Source organism: Callithrix jacchus, chromosome 2 (assembly GCF_049354715.1).
Source record: "Callithrix jacchus isolate 240 chromosome 2, calJac240_pri, whole genome shotgun sequence".
Classification (NCBI taxonomy): Eukaryota; Metazoa; Chordata; class Mammalia; order Primates; family Cebidae; genus Callithrix; species Callithrix jacchus.
In genome coordinates this window covers 194,887,960-194,903,191 of record NC_133503.1, presented here as the reverse complement: position 1 = coordinate 194,903,191, position 15,232 = coordinate 194,887,960, and the positions used below count along the sequence as shown (strand labels likewise).

The window sequence follows — 15,232 nt, the reverse complement described above, 5'->3', positions numbered from 1 at the left end:
AGAGTTTGAAGGAAGAACATGGCATGCTGTTTAGAGACAATTCGCTGTGTTTCTGGAAATATAAATTGGGATATCCTATCTATACAGTCATCCCTGGGCAGCAGTGGGAGAGTGGTTCTAGGACCCCTGTGGATATCACAATCCCGCAGATGCTCACGTCCCTGATATAAAATAGTGTAGCATTTGCGTATAACCTCCATACATCCTCTCATATACTTCAAATCATCTCCTGTTACTTATAATTCCTAATATGATGTAAATGCTATGTAAATAGCTGTTACCCTGTATTGTTTAGGGAAGAGTGCCAAGAAAAAAACAGGCTGTACATGTTCAGTACAGATGCAATAATCCATTTTTTTCCTGAATATTTTCAGTTCACGGTTGGTTGACTGCCGTGGGCCGAATCCTTGGATGTGGAACCCACAGATACAGAAGACTGACTCTCTATGATTAATAGACAAAGAAAAGAACATGAAGGCAGTTGTAACTTTTTTTTTTTTTTTTTGGATATCAGAAAGTGAAATTTTATTTTTTGTTTCTATTTACTAATAATATTTGTTTACAGATCTATTTATTTATTTTTGAGATGGAGTCTCACTACGTCACTCAGGCTGGAGTGCAGTGGTGCGATCTTGGCTCACTGCAACCTCTGCCCCCTGGGTTCAAGTGATTCTCCTGCCTCAGCTTCCTGAGTAGCTGGGATTACAGGTGCCTGCCATCGCGCCTGGCTCATTTTTATGTTTTTAGTAGAGACGGAGTTTCACCATCTTGACCAGGCTGGTCTCAAACTCCTGACCTTGTGATCCACCCGCCTTGGCCTCCCAAAGTGCTGGGATTACAGCTGTGAGCCACCATGCTCAGCCTCAAATATTTATTCTTTTGAGAATTATTTGTTCATTTTCTTTTTAATCCGTTGGGAATTTGATGTGTTTATTATTGATTTATATGAGCTTTCCATTCATTTTCAGCCTGTATTAGGTTTTTAACTATCACTGCTACTTTTTAGAAGCCTTAAGTGTGAAGTTACTTGCCAGGGGGAAAGATTTAGACTGAGCCCAAAAGATAGGCCAAAAAGACAACAAAGAAGACCTCTGATGGACAGAGACTACGTTCTTTTGCCCTATTTTTCAGACCTTCTGGGAAATTAAATATAAACAGATATATGGAGAAGCTGATTCTGAGTTTAAGAAATTAAAGCAATAAATTTAGAATTTTACTGATTTGTTAATGTTCTTGAGAAAACTTGGCCTTCCAGTAAGTCCAAGTAAACAGACGTAATCAACTCCTGGGTTCAAATTAATCACAAACGAGCAGAAACATGTCTTGCCTTTAGATACGACTTTTGATCATGACCACAGCACTAGGCAGGGGCTGCGGGGCTAACCCATGAAGAAGGTCTGGAGAGATACCCCCGTCTAGCACCCTTATGTCAAAATGTGAGTGAATGGTGGGGAGAGAGGCGGAGGGGAAGAGGAGAGAGGCGGAGGAAAAGAGGCAGGGGGAGAGGGCCAGCCAGCCCCATCCCCAGCATCAGTGACATCATTTTTTCTGCTTTTTTAAAAATGAACGTTGATGCTGTCTCCCCAACCAGTACAGATTTGCCATATTTCCGCCTATTGAAATTCTATGTGCTCTTTCAGGTTCAAATAGTATCAACTTCCTCATGTAAATTAAACAGCATGTTAACTGACAACATTCACGTTGTTAATTGTCCTAGTTTTCTTCTCAACCTACAGAACTTATTTAACATTGTAGGATATCAACAACTCTTTTCCTATAAAGAGTGTAGGTTTCAAAAATGTCAAAACAATTCCCTCATGTCCAGTTTCTACTGAGGCAAGTGTAGCTGAAAGTTAACCTTAGCTACACAGGCCATGCTGTGCTGTTCTGTAGGCAGGAACGTTAGATAAATGCAATGAATTTGTGCTCTTAAAGTCAAACAGACTTTATACCCAACCAACTTTGAAAATGGGCACCTGTATCAGAACAGGCACACTTCTACTCCACCATCTTAGCCTCCCTCCCCTTCATTTTCTACCTCCCACGATGCCACCCAGAAAGGTAAACAGCAATTACATCTCTTAATTTAGATTGGCCAAAATTGCCCTAAATTCCATTATCATCACTATGAAACTGCTACAAAGGAATGCTTAACGGATGTCATTTATAATCTTTATTCCTGACTTACACAAATCCAAAGTGATCTAGTTAGTGGTTTTGTCAAATTCTTAGAATACCAAAGACGTCCCCTTTCCTTCAGTGTTCTCTCTTGGGTATTCCTTCCTATAATGCCAGGGCAACTACAGCCAACCACATTCTGACTAGCACACCAAACACTCTTGATCATGCCTAGTTTGCAAAATCCTTAGCCTCAGGCTTGCCCATACAGCTTGAAGCCACGTCCATAGAGATGCTACTCTGGGTCCCCTTAGCAGAATATTCATCTTTATGGTGACCCCAAGTTAACAGTGGAGCAGACGTGCTCGGACATCCAGGTGCTGCCGGAGTCTGCCTGCACAGCTGTGTCCTGGGGCAGCCACCCTAGCATCTGTCTTCATTTTCTCTTTCCACATGCGTTCTGCAGAGGGCCTGGGCTACCAATTATGGTGGTTACGAAATTCAATTAGGCTCTCGTCACCGACAGCTTTCTCAGGAGATAAAGACCCCTTGCCGTCCCTTGCCTTCTGTGCTTCCTTTGCAGCCCTGCTAGGTCTACTCACCAGAGCACGTTTAGCTGTCCGTGTGCTCTTCGTCTGTTGCTCCCAGTGGTATGCCAGCCCTGTGAGAAGAGGGATTTTGTTTTGCTCACTAATGTGTCCTCGCTGTGTAGAGAATACCTGGCACAGACGAGGCACTTACACGGACATCAGGGGAATAATGTACAGGGAGTGGATACTCGGATGTGCATGCCAGGGAAAACAGCTAAGGGCTGCTGCTGGAAAAATTATTAGGACACGAACCCTTCCTGTACAAATCTGTTACAAGAGTGGGAGATGGTAAACTTCTAGTAATTTAACCAGTGGTCTCTGGTTAGTTCTGATGGATCCTGTAGGGATAATCTTTAAAAAGATTTGGCCTTACTTATAAACCAATCAGTGTCTTTGTTCTAAAGTGCAGTTGCTATTTATGTCTGTTTCTGGGTTCAAACACACACCCACTGTAGACCAGGCCTGGCCTTAAGACGGGGCACTATGGGGAGCCCTGGAGGGGAGAATCTTTCTCTATAAAGAGCCCATGGGCGAAGGGAGGAATCTCTCCAAGGCTTTGGCTGGTACCAGTTGTACCTCAGAATCTGGACCTGGATTCTGACCTCTAGCCACCAGCCATATTGGCTTTGGATCCTGAGCCCTGTGCAAGGGCTCCTGAACCTCATTCCCCAGGCTCCAGGTCCTAACATGTGGCTCAGCAGTGCTCCCTGCACTTCATTCCTTCTCTGTACAGAACTGGGCCAACTGCTCACCCCCACTGCTCCAGGAGACCTCCCTAGCCTGGCTTCTGCCAGGCCACAATGCCTATGGTACTGGTCTCAGTACCTGACTTCCCAACCTCGGTGGCATTGCAAACTGCACATCTAAGGCAATCTTAGCAATGTCTGACTTACGGAGAGTCAAGTCACCCAATTCTGGCCAATGAGTGTGCTAGGGGACTTCCGGTGAAGCTTTACTTGCTCCTAAAAAGAGGTGAAAGAGATGCCTGTTTCTTTCTCTCAATGCCACTTGTCTGGGTATAAAGCATGGATACGCTATGGCTAACCCTGTGCCAGCCTGCAGAGGCAGCTGCTCCAGGAGGAGGGCAGAGAGGTGGCCCTGGAAGAGCCCAAGGGACCCACCTCTCCTGTCGTCAACCTCATCCTGGGATTTCTTTAAGGAGTCAATGTGTCCTTGCTGCCTGAGCCTGGCTGCAGGAGATGCCTCTCTCAACCCCGGAACGGTCCTGACGTCCCTGATGAGTTCAGTCATGGTCCTCCTGAAAGTCCTTTCACCACAGTGAGCTTCCGCTTCCTCAGCGATGACAAGGTGCCACGGTTCCCAATTTTCATGCAGAAGGACTTCCTTTATATTGAGGTAACATTCATAGAACATAAAATCCACCATTTTAACTACCTGAAATTGTATAATTTAGTGGCTTTTAATACATTTGCTATGTTATACAACCAGCATCACCATCTAATTCTAGAACTTTCCTCATCCTCAAAGGTAACCGATACCCATTCAGCAGCCACTCACCCTTCCCCCTTTTCTCCTCAGCCCCTGGCAATCCGTCATCTGCTGTCTGTCTCTATGCATTTGCTTATTCTGGAGATTTCATATAAATGGAGTTGTTCAATATGTGGCCTGGTGTCTCGTTTCTTTTACGTAGCATAACGTTTTCAAAGTTCCTCCCTGACTGTACCATAAATCAGCCCTTCGTTCCTTGTATGAATATACCATGTTTTGTGTCTCCATTCATCAGCTGATCAATGTCTGGGCTATTGGGAATAATGATGGGATGAACATTTACGTCCAAGTTTCTGTTTGAGCACTTGTTTCCAGTTCTCTTGAGTATATACCTAGGAAGAGAATTGCCAGGTCCCATGGAAATGCTGTTCAGTTTTTTAAGTGTCCACCAAACTGCTTACCATAGCATCAAGGGCCTTGTTATTTGTTTTAGAAATATTCTTATTATGGTCAAAAAACAAACATTACAAAATTTATCATCTTAACCATTTTAAGTGTATAGGTTAGTAGTGTTAAGTATATTTACATTGTTGTGAAACAGATCTCCAGAACTTCTTCATCCTGCAAATCTGATACTTAGTACACATTAAATACTAATTCACATTCCGCTTTCCCCCAGTCCCTGGTAACCACCATTCTAACTTTCTGTATCTATGAGTCTGACTACTTTAGATGCCGCATATACAGAGAATCGCGCAGTAATTATCCTTTGGTAGCTGGTTTCTTTCACTCAACATAATGACCTCCAGGTTCCCCTATGCTGTGGCATTTGACAGGATTTCCCCCTTTTTTAAAGTTGAATGCTATTCCTGTGTGTGTGTGTGTGTGCGTGCACACACTATATTTTGTTTATCCATTCATCTGCTTATGGGCACATGAGTTGCTTCCACCTCTTGGGCTCTGTGAGCAATGCTGCTGTGAACGTGAGAGCACAGACATCTCTTGGTGACCCTGCTGTTCTCAGTTCTCTTGGGTATATGTCCAGGAGGGGATGAGAGCTAATTTTTAACACAGAAAACTTAGTGGGGCGCTACCTGATATTTGCTTCACTTTTGGTATCTAGATCCTTCTGGATCTTTAGCAAAGTCTGACATCTTACCTCTCAAGGGCTCCTCTTAGGAGCACCTGGATTAAGTGATCCTCGGGTTGTATCCAGCTCTAAATCTGCGTTCTATGAGAATCTCTTGAGTAGAACACCACCCTTGATACTCCTGCCCATATTAATTACAAATGACTACAGTCCTGCCTTAGCGGAGGTACACAATCAAAAATCCAAAATCCAAGTAAACATCCTTCCTAGAAAGAACTGAAGGCCCAACAGAACACGTGAGGATAAAGAATTTTCTTCCCCAACACAGCTATTACCAATTCACCTTTTTCACCAACTGGAAAATAAGAAGTAACCAAGTTAATTAACTATTTTATTTGAGTATATCAAAGTCCAAGAAACTATGACTGATTCAGCAAGTATTTTCTGAGTGCTATGCCTTCCGAGACAATTTTGAAGTCAACAGGGTTTATTTAGATAAAGAGGACTTACAAACTTCAGGCCTAGTGATTTTAACCTAATAATAAAGGGCTCTCAGTTTGATGTGGTTATTATTACATATTTCATTCTATAAAATCCAAGCACTGGAGAGCTGATTTAAATTCAGTTCATATGTTTATGTAATAAGAAAACACTCCTGATAAATAGTGCAACCTTTTGAGTCACCATAAAAACAAAAGAGCCGGTCCGTTCCGAGAGGCTGACTCCAGTGCAGATGCACAGAGCAGAGTCTGGAAGGCAGAACTGATGGCCCCATTTCCTCTCTTCCCTCCTTCCATAAGATAAAAAGAGCCCTGGCGGGGCAAGATGGGAATGTGACAATCTTAGAAGGAGGCTGGGACGTGTGGAGGGGGAGGGAGCAGGAAGAGGCCATTTGGAAGCTCATAAATCACACCTGGTTTCCACATCCGTTATGCCGCCAGATGTTGTACAAACACTGTCTTAAAGCCTATTACCAGCTGCAACTGGCCCTGGAGGAAAACCTGGCCCCCTTCACTTTCTTTCTCATCCCCTGATCTGAAGAGTTTGGCCAGGATCTCATGACATATGGGTACCCATATGCTCCGTCCCTCTGTGGCGAGGCTTTGATTCACTGCCTGCCAGCCTCAGGCCTTTCTCTGGTCCCACCTCCAAGAGAGAAGGAATCAGGCTGGATTCACTAGGAATCCTGACAGTGCTATTACTCTGTGTTCATAGGGCGATGGCAAAACTGTTTAAAATGCTCATAGTGTCATTTTTTACTGAACGTGCTAAAATATACATATCCACAGGCATTGGGCGAAATGTTTAATTTCCACTATACACAACAACAGAAGTGGTATTGGCCATGATAAATTAATCCATGATTAAGGCAGTCCCTTGCGCTTAAGAAGGCAATTATTTCGTTGGGAAAATTAGCTAAACATGAAGGTATATTCTATTTACATTTATTTTTTATCTAAAGAAACAAAATGAATTAAGCTTTGCCACTATTTACGCTGTGCCCCCCAGGCAAACTGCCCCTCACCCAGCCTTCTGGTCCTCAGAGCTCCTGAGGAAGCAGGGGGGTGGCTGCCCACAAGCCTCCGTGCCCTTCCCTTGCTTTCAGTGTCCTGCAACACACCCATGACTCCATCTGGTTAACGGGGTAATGAGTTCAATTCTCTAGTTTTATCCTCAGTATATCCCCAAGTGCCTCAAACTGTGCTCAGATGTTGTATTTAGAGTGAATTTAAGCCAACTTTTACAAAATGGAAAAGTGGCTTAGAAATTCCTGAAAAAATAACCTCTAGAGGCTGAAGTTAATCCCAATACGAGCACAAGTGAGCATAAGCCTGTCGTCATTGGTTTCCATGTTACAAATAACAACAACCTAATCACATCTGACAAGCAGCAGTTCTCCCCCACAAAATCTGAAATTGCCTGGAAGCCCATTAGAAATTTAGATTTACATCCTGAATCATTAACGAGAAATCCCATCTCAAGGGTATCTGGACCTTGAGATTAGTTAATGATAGTACAAAGTCACTAGAAATAGCAAGACACTTAAAATACTGCTTATTTCATCTTTCTCAAATACCTTACCATCCACCTTGTCCACGTTTCATAACTGATGTCATGGTAGAATAGTACACATGTGTACTTTTAAAATGAACATACATACATGGGAGATGCATGTAGAAAACATTTTTCTTAACTGATGCAGTGTATGACCAAATTTGGGGCCACACCCCTGTATACAGCATGCCCCTGATCAGGAAAGCGGGCTGCTGCAGTGCTCAGCCTGGGCAACAGTAAATGCTGGCACAGGGGAAGAGAGAATCATTTGCCATGGAAGCCTCCCAGTTAGTAAATTATCATGCTGTCATTGCTGTTGGGATGCCAACAGAGCCGGGTATTGCCAACTGATGCCTAGTGGCACGAGGTGCTGCTTGCTTGTGCTGGGTTGAATTTACGTTTCCCCAAGAAACATATGTTGAGCTCCTAGGCTCCAGACTTAAGAGAATGACCTTATGTGGAAACAGCGTTGCTGCAGATGTACTTAATTAAAAAGAGGTCTTACTGGAGAAGGGGAGGCCCCTAATCCAATAGGACTGGTGTCTGTAAAAGGGGAAGTTTGGTCACACACAGGCATACAGGGAGAATATCATCCAAAGGTAGCAGAGTGAGGCTGCCACCAGCCAAGAACTACAAGAACCTGAAAGGCCTGCGACAGACCTTCCCCAGCACCTGCAGAGGGAATGTGTTCCTGCCGACACCTTGATCTCAAGCTTCTGGCCTCCACAACTGTGAGACGATACATAATGGCAGACCTCGATGCTGTGATCAGGATAGGCTGCAGCCTCTGGAGAGGCAGATGCCAACCCTCCCTGGGCAGCCTCCCTTGCGCAGATGCCATCCTGCATGGCCTTTGCACACAGTGGGTCCTGCCAGCTGACTCGGCTGCCATCAGGGGGCTTGAGGAGGCTTGTGCTTGCTCTGTCAACTTTCTGTTGCCCAAGTTGCCACAGGCAAACACTTCCTTTCACCACTGCCTTGCTGGCCCATAAACTGTAACACTTAGGCAATGCCCCATTTTGCCTACAGACTTGGTCTCTGAGTCTCAATCCTACAAACCTGACAGGAAGAGATGCCCAACAGCAATGGGAATCTTCCTGATTCTCCTTTCCAGGGTAGACTGGTTCTTTGCTACTATTTTACATGCTGCCATGAAATCGGGTTTGCTTTTTATTCTGAGGGTCTTGCTATGCCTTCTGTGCCAGTCAGCCCCTCACAGGGACATTCCATGTCACTCAGGGCCCTGGCCAGGCTGCGGCTCTGCCTTTGGCCAGGGCAAGGCTCTGTGGCCAGTGCACTCCAGCACCTGGGTCAGCTGTTGCTGCCAGGTGGTGGGCTCTGCCTGCCAGCACAGGGCACTCAGTGTTGGAGCTGAGCCAGGTGCGGTGGCTCATACCTGTAATCACAGCACTTTGGGAGGCCGAGGTAGGCGATCATCTGAGGTCAGGAGTTTGAGACAAGCCTGGCCAACATGGTGAAACTCCATCTCTACTAAAAATACAAAAACTAGCTGGGCATGGTGGCATGTGGCCTATAATCCCAGTTAGGAGGCTGAGGCAGGAGAATCATTTGAACCCAGGAGGTGGAGGTTGCAGTGAGCTGAGATCGCACCACTGTACTCCAGCCTGGGTGACAGAGAAAGTCTCAGTCTTGGAAAAAAAAAAAAAAGGGTCTGAGAGCTGGACAATGCTCAGCATCCCTGGTCTGTTGAAATCTCCATGCCCATCACAGAGCAAAGGGACACGCTCCTTTTAAAAGGCAGCTTGCAACTAGCCTGGATAGAAAAGGCGACACTGGAATTTAAGGGTGATGTTGACATTGCTTCACCAAACAGCTTAAAGTTCAAACATGCAGATCATGGCTCAAAGATAAAAATTCCCAGGGATACAGGCCTGAGATTTAAGCTGGCACATGGCTGGGCCATCTTTTAACTGAAGTTTAAAATTTTTTATTTATTATCTTAACAATGAACTTGACTGAGAGAACCATTAAAAATTGCCATAGATCACCATTTGGCATCTGTTAAGGGTGGGCTGACTTGAGTCTTCCAAAAATGGCATGTTGAAATCCTAACTCTCAGTTCTTCAGAATGTGAGCTTATTTGGAAATGGGATCTTTATGGAGGTAATCCAGTTATAATAAATTCATCAGGATGGGTCCTAATCCAATATGACCAGTGTCCTTATAAAAAGGGGAAATTTGGACGCAAAGACACGCAGAGAGGAAAGACGATGTAAAGAGACACAGAAAGAAACCACGTAAGGCAGAGAACTGGAGCGATGCATTTACTAGCCAGGGGATGCCAGAGATTGCCAGAAACCTCCAGAAGCTAGGGGAGCAGCGCAGAACAAATGCTTCCCACAGCTCCCAGAAGCAACCAACCTGCCCATACCTTGCTTTCAGCCTTCTGGCCTCCAGAACCGAGATGACAAACATGTTATTTTAAGCTGCCAGGTTGGGGTATTTTGTGAAGGTAGCCCTGGGAAATGAATACAGTATCTCTATAGTAGTCACTGCTTCAGGCAAGCATCATCAGTGAATGCTCAAAGTAGCAGGCGAAAGTTTGATGGGAAACACAATATTCATAGAGTCTCAAAGTATTCCCCCATGAGATATGTATGAATTACAAAGGGTAAAATAGTAAATTGATAGTGGAGAAACTTGGTAGATGACATCTTAACCAGGAGATGAAAACTGGCATTGCCATCCATGGGATGGGGAGTGTCATGTGCCTCCTCATCTGATGCACCAAGAAGACGAGATCTCGCTTCTGTGTGGTCCCTGAGCTGAAAGCAGGACCTGAATCCAATCGTGGAGGCACATCAGAAAAACTGAACTGAGGGACATCCTACAAAATAAATGACCTATACCCTTTAAACATGTCGAGGTCATTAAAGATTTTAAAAAGCTGAATAACTGTTCTAGGTTAAAGATAACTAAAGATATGTCACTAAATGAAGGTATTATTCTGGACTGAAATTTGTGGCAGCAGTGGGAAAACTGGTCAAGTCTGAAGAGTCTGTAGATTAGACAACAGTACCGTTTCAATGTCAGTTTCCTGATATCGATAATTACACAGTACTTGCTTTTAGTAAACACACACTGAAGTATTCCAGAGTAAAAGGGCCCTTCAGAAGAAAGTTCATATAAACAGACAGATGTAGATTTAGATATATGTAAGGGTAAGAAATGGGAGAAGCAAATGTGGTAAAATGTTACCATATGGGGAACATGGTGAGGGGTAGATGGGATTTTTAGGTACTTTTTTGTTTTTTGCAACTCTTCTGTATGTCTGAAATTATTTCAAAATAAAGTTTTAAAAATCACCACAGATGTAATAACAGCTATCATTTAATATGTGCCTGAGATGGTTCAGGTGTTTTTATATATTGTCTAATTGACCAATGAATTATAATCACATGAGGCAAATATTATGATTCCCACTGGCACTCTAGGCCTTTCCCAGGACCAAGCAGTGGCCAACCTTGGTTGCAAAGGGATGGGAGAGTTGAAATGCTCTCACCCACAAGGCTCAGCATACACACAGAGCCTGCTGAAGTCCAAGGGCAGAGCAGGAAAGTAGACACACCTTTGAGGCATTCATATCCTAAGCCACTACAAGTGGAAAGTCATAATCCTACCTTAAATTATTTTGATGTTTGTTAAGTCTTGAATTTAACTAAAGCAATGACACATCCCAGGCCCAGTTCAACTATAAATACTAAATTAACTCCTACACACACACACACACACACACACACACACACACACACACAAATGGGTTCAAACAGAAAAGACATGCTGTTTTCTCGACTGATGTAAATTTACTTCAGCTTCTAGTGCCATTTCTGTCTCTATCATTCTTTTACACACTAGGTTTTACTTTAATTAAAAATTAAAAGATGCTTGAAGAAGTGATGTGACCCATTGCAAAGAAACAAACAGTTAACAGAGCGAGGAATCAAGCCTGGATACTGGACTCATCCGATGAAGATTTAAAATAACTGACAAATATGTGTGAAAAAACCAGGAAATTTCAGCAGAGAAATGGAAGCTATACATTTTTAAAAGCCAAATGGAGGTGGAAATGGAAAACAGGATGTCTTGTGCCCAAACACTGGGCACAACAGAAAGGGATCGATTTAAAAGAAACCATCTACGCTGAAATAAAAGAGGAAAAAGAGTCGGCGGTGGAGGGGAGAAAAGCAGCATCCATGGCCTGTGACCCTGTCAAATGGTTTAATATGATAACTGGAGTCTCAAAAGAAGAAGAGAAAATGAAGCAAAGAAATTTTTGAAAAGAAAAAAAACAATTTTTCCAAGCTGATGACACCAAACCATAGATCAAAGACACTCAGTAAACCCCAAGTAAGATAAATACAAAGAAAACCAAACTTGGTGCATCACAAACACACTGTTGAAAAACAAAAATAAAGAGAAAATCTTGAAAGTAACCATAAGTAAACAGAAACATGACCAGAACCAAAGAGAAAAATGACAAGAATTACAGCTGACTTCTAACTTTACACAATGGAAGCCAGGAAAAAATGGAATGCCATGTTTAACACATTAAAAGAAAAAACTTTTAACTAGAAATTCAATATATAGTGAAAACATCTTTCAAAAGTAAAAGCAAAACAAAGATATTTTCAGAAAGACAAAACCTAATTCATCTTCAGCAGACATTCACTATCACTCAGTAAGACAATAAAACAGATAGAAACCTAGTGGGGGGAAATAAAGGACACCAGACAGAATGAACATTAGATGTGCATAATGAATCTTTAAAAGATATTTCATATCTGTGTTTCTTTAAATACCTTTAAAAGGCTACTATTAAAATAATAACAATGTAAACGGAAATTGTAGCCAGTGGTGTGTTGGAGCTGACTTATACTGGCATGGGAGAGCTGACTGTTCACATGTCTTCACAAGTCTGTTTAGTAATGTCATGTTCTTAGTTTAAAATTGGTGTAGCTGGACACAGTGGTCCATGCCTATAATCCCAGCACTTCAGGAGGCTGAGGTGGGAGAATTGTTTGAGCCCAAGAGTTTGAGATCAGCCTGGGCAATGTGGTGAGACCTGGTCTCTACAAAAAAATTTTCAAAATTAGCTAAGCATGGTGGTGCATACCTCTAGTCCTAGCTATTCAGGAGGCTGAAGTGGAAGAATTGCTTAAGCCCACGAGGCTGAGGCTGCAGTGAGCCAGGATCATGTCACTGCAATTCAGCCTGAGTGGCAGAGTGAGACCCTGTCCCAAAAAAAGCAGGGGGCTGTGATAAGAGTATTCACACCATAAAAATAGCAAATGCTACAAATCAGGGCTTTAAAATTTTTTTTTCTTGGAGGGCCAGGAGTTAAGTAATCACCAGCACATTATTTTTTATAGTATTGGTAGAAGTATATGAGAAAACACAAAGTGGGTAGAGTGGAAATTAGAAGTACACTGCTGTAAGTTTCTTACGTTGTTTATGAAGTAGTAGAATAGTTTTTGAGGGAAGACTAAGTTAAAACGAGGGTTGGCAAGGCTTTTCTATAAAGGGCCAGATAATAAGTTCAGTCCATCATTACTATTTACGTATTCCATTTTTGTAAACTTGCCCACTTGCTAAAATTTACTTGTAACCCCAAAATCAACACACATGGCACCTTCACGGTCATTCACAGACACAGGCAGAGCAGCGAAGGCTTTCTGTAGTATTTTTTTGTGTCAATAAACCTGCATTTTCCCAGCTGAGGCTGAAGGTGGCACTCTGCCTTGTTTCCATTTTCATACTGTACACAATGTCCTTCTCATGGCTTCCATGATAAAGACACTCTTTTCATTTTGTTTTGTAATTAATACATATATTGGGGAAGATACTTTGAGACTATGCAAATATCCTGTTGACTACGTAAATATCTGTTTCTCCTCAAACTTTTACCCATTAATCCTGACACCCATCAGTGGATCTTGTCTATAACAATCACTGTGCTGTTTGCCTCCTGGTGATATTCTAGTTCCCTCCTTTCTTATATACTAAGTAACCGGAGTTCTTCTATAAAAAAGAGCCATCCATTCTTCTGGTTTATTAATTGGATTGTTTATATCTGTATGGACTCACAGGTATTTATTTTACTGTATGGGTTAAAATCTAATACTATTACTTTATTGCAAATTATTCCAGCTAAGGCCATAAGGAGATCCTTTAGCTGGGCTTCTATAACATTCTGCCCTGCCCTAAGCCTTTCTGGAGAACTTCCTTATGTTCTGGCACTATAATTATTCCAGGCTCATCTAGGATTTCTCCTGTCCTAGCCTGGAATCAACCACTTCTCTAAGGAACCCTGGTTCCTCTGACTGGGGAATGGTGCTTAGACACCACAGTCTGGGCCCTAGGGATGCTTATGGCAACATGGGTGCCAGTTCTTTAGGTCCTCCCAGTGAACAAAGCTAGGAAATACGGGTATGACACTAACCCTCTCATCCATATTCATTTTTGTATGTATGTATGTATAGGTATTTGTATCTATCATCCACCCATCCATCTATTCAAAACCATATGTTCATACAGATACTTCCAGTTCCCATCCAAAAGCACCAAGTTCATTTCAATCGTCCCACTTTCCTATCTGTAACCTCTTTCTCTGACAGTGAGGAACCTGGCTCTTGTGATCTACGACATATTTACCTATTTGTTGAATCCTAGTATTCACATAAGGCAATTGCAGAATTGCTAACACATACCCTTTAAGAAGCCTGTTCACTAACTGAAGTAGACCATTTATGCACAGTTCTTTATTGCCTTTAGCCTTATCGTTTTCTCTTAAAAATGTTGTTTTCCAGAGTTATTTAAGTAACTCCCTACTCCCTTCAATGTGGTTTTATCAAGCAATTGTACTTCCCACTCCCTTCAATCTGAATGCCCTTTTGGGTCCCTCTCAACTCTTGGTTGATGTGAATTGCTGGCTTACTTGTCAGGAATGTGAAGCATACCATGGTTCTAAGTCAGAACTATGCAAAAAGCCAAGCTCAGGGAAGACCTGTTCCCCCTCCTTATTCCCCATTCCTGTTCTTCCTTTGTTCTACCCCTTTCCCATCCACCACTCATCAGTGACCAAACCTGTTCTTTCCTGGTTTACCCCTCCTGTTACCCATTCCTTTTTAATATCTTGAACCAAGCCCAGTTCATGGCAGAATGTCAGTGAATGTTTGTCATTAAACTGTTTACTGTGGTGAACCCTGACTCCTGAGGTTCATTCTAAGTCTGCAGTCTCTCCTTTACATAATGAAACTGGCTACTTCATCTCATGACACTCAACAAAAGGCTTTAAAATCACCACTTTCCTTAACTGGGTTGGCTCTGAGATGGAATCAAGCAGCCACACAGGAAAGTATTAGCTAATAATAATGAAGACTATTACTCTTCCCGGACATGAAGAGCCACCAGTAACTCAAACTCAGGTGATGGAAATTCTTTGAAAGCATTTTCACATTTTGGCTATTTTTTTTTTTTAAACACAGCATCTCAAAGCAACTTGGCAGCATAAGAAATTATGTTTAAGTCTGTGGAAAACTACAAGATTAAAGGGAATAAGAGTTGCATAAACAATTGCAAGAAAAATAATTACTAGTAAAAGTTGCAGGGTTTTTTTTCTCCCTGTCATACAATAACATCTTTACTCTTCCAGTTATCCCTTTTCTCTGAATCAGTACTTGATTTTCCAATGAATGGGGAAGGAAGCCACCAGATGAGTCAGTAAATTTAAAAACAGTCTTAAACGTCTAGTAAGGAAAGGAAAGAGTTTTGCAAATGCACATTTATGGCTAAGGAAGAAACTGGCATTTGGTGTTAGGCATTCACTTTTACATCTGAACATCGGGATCAACATAAAAAAATATAAAACTTTCGGATGGGGTAATGTGGATAGGAAAGTCACATGCCATAA

At 42.4% G+C, this 15,232-nt stretch overlaps 1 protein-coding gene and 1 long non-coding RNA gene across 2 annotated transcripts in view; both read right to left on the bottom strand.

Moving 5' to 3' along the window:
- The window catches only part of DAP (death associated protein), an 81,147-nt gene that overhangs the window by 47,822 nt on the left and 18,093 nt on the right, over positions 1-15,232 (bottom strand). The gene's annotated exons all lie outside the window — the stretch shown is intronic.
- On the bottom strand, positions 871-4,103 carry LOC144581484 (uncharacterized). The gene is made up of 2 exons (XR_013532360.1): positions 3,830-4,103; positions 871-2,779 (listed from the first exon to the last, which is right to left on the bottom strand). It is a non-coding gene; the product is annotated as an uncharacterized LOC144581484 (long non-coding RNA).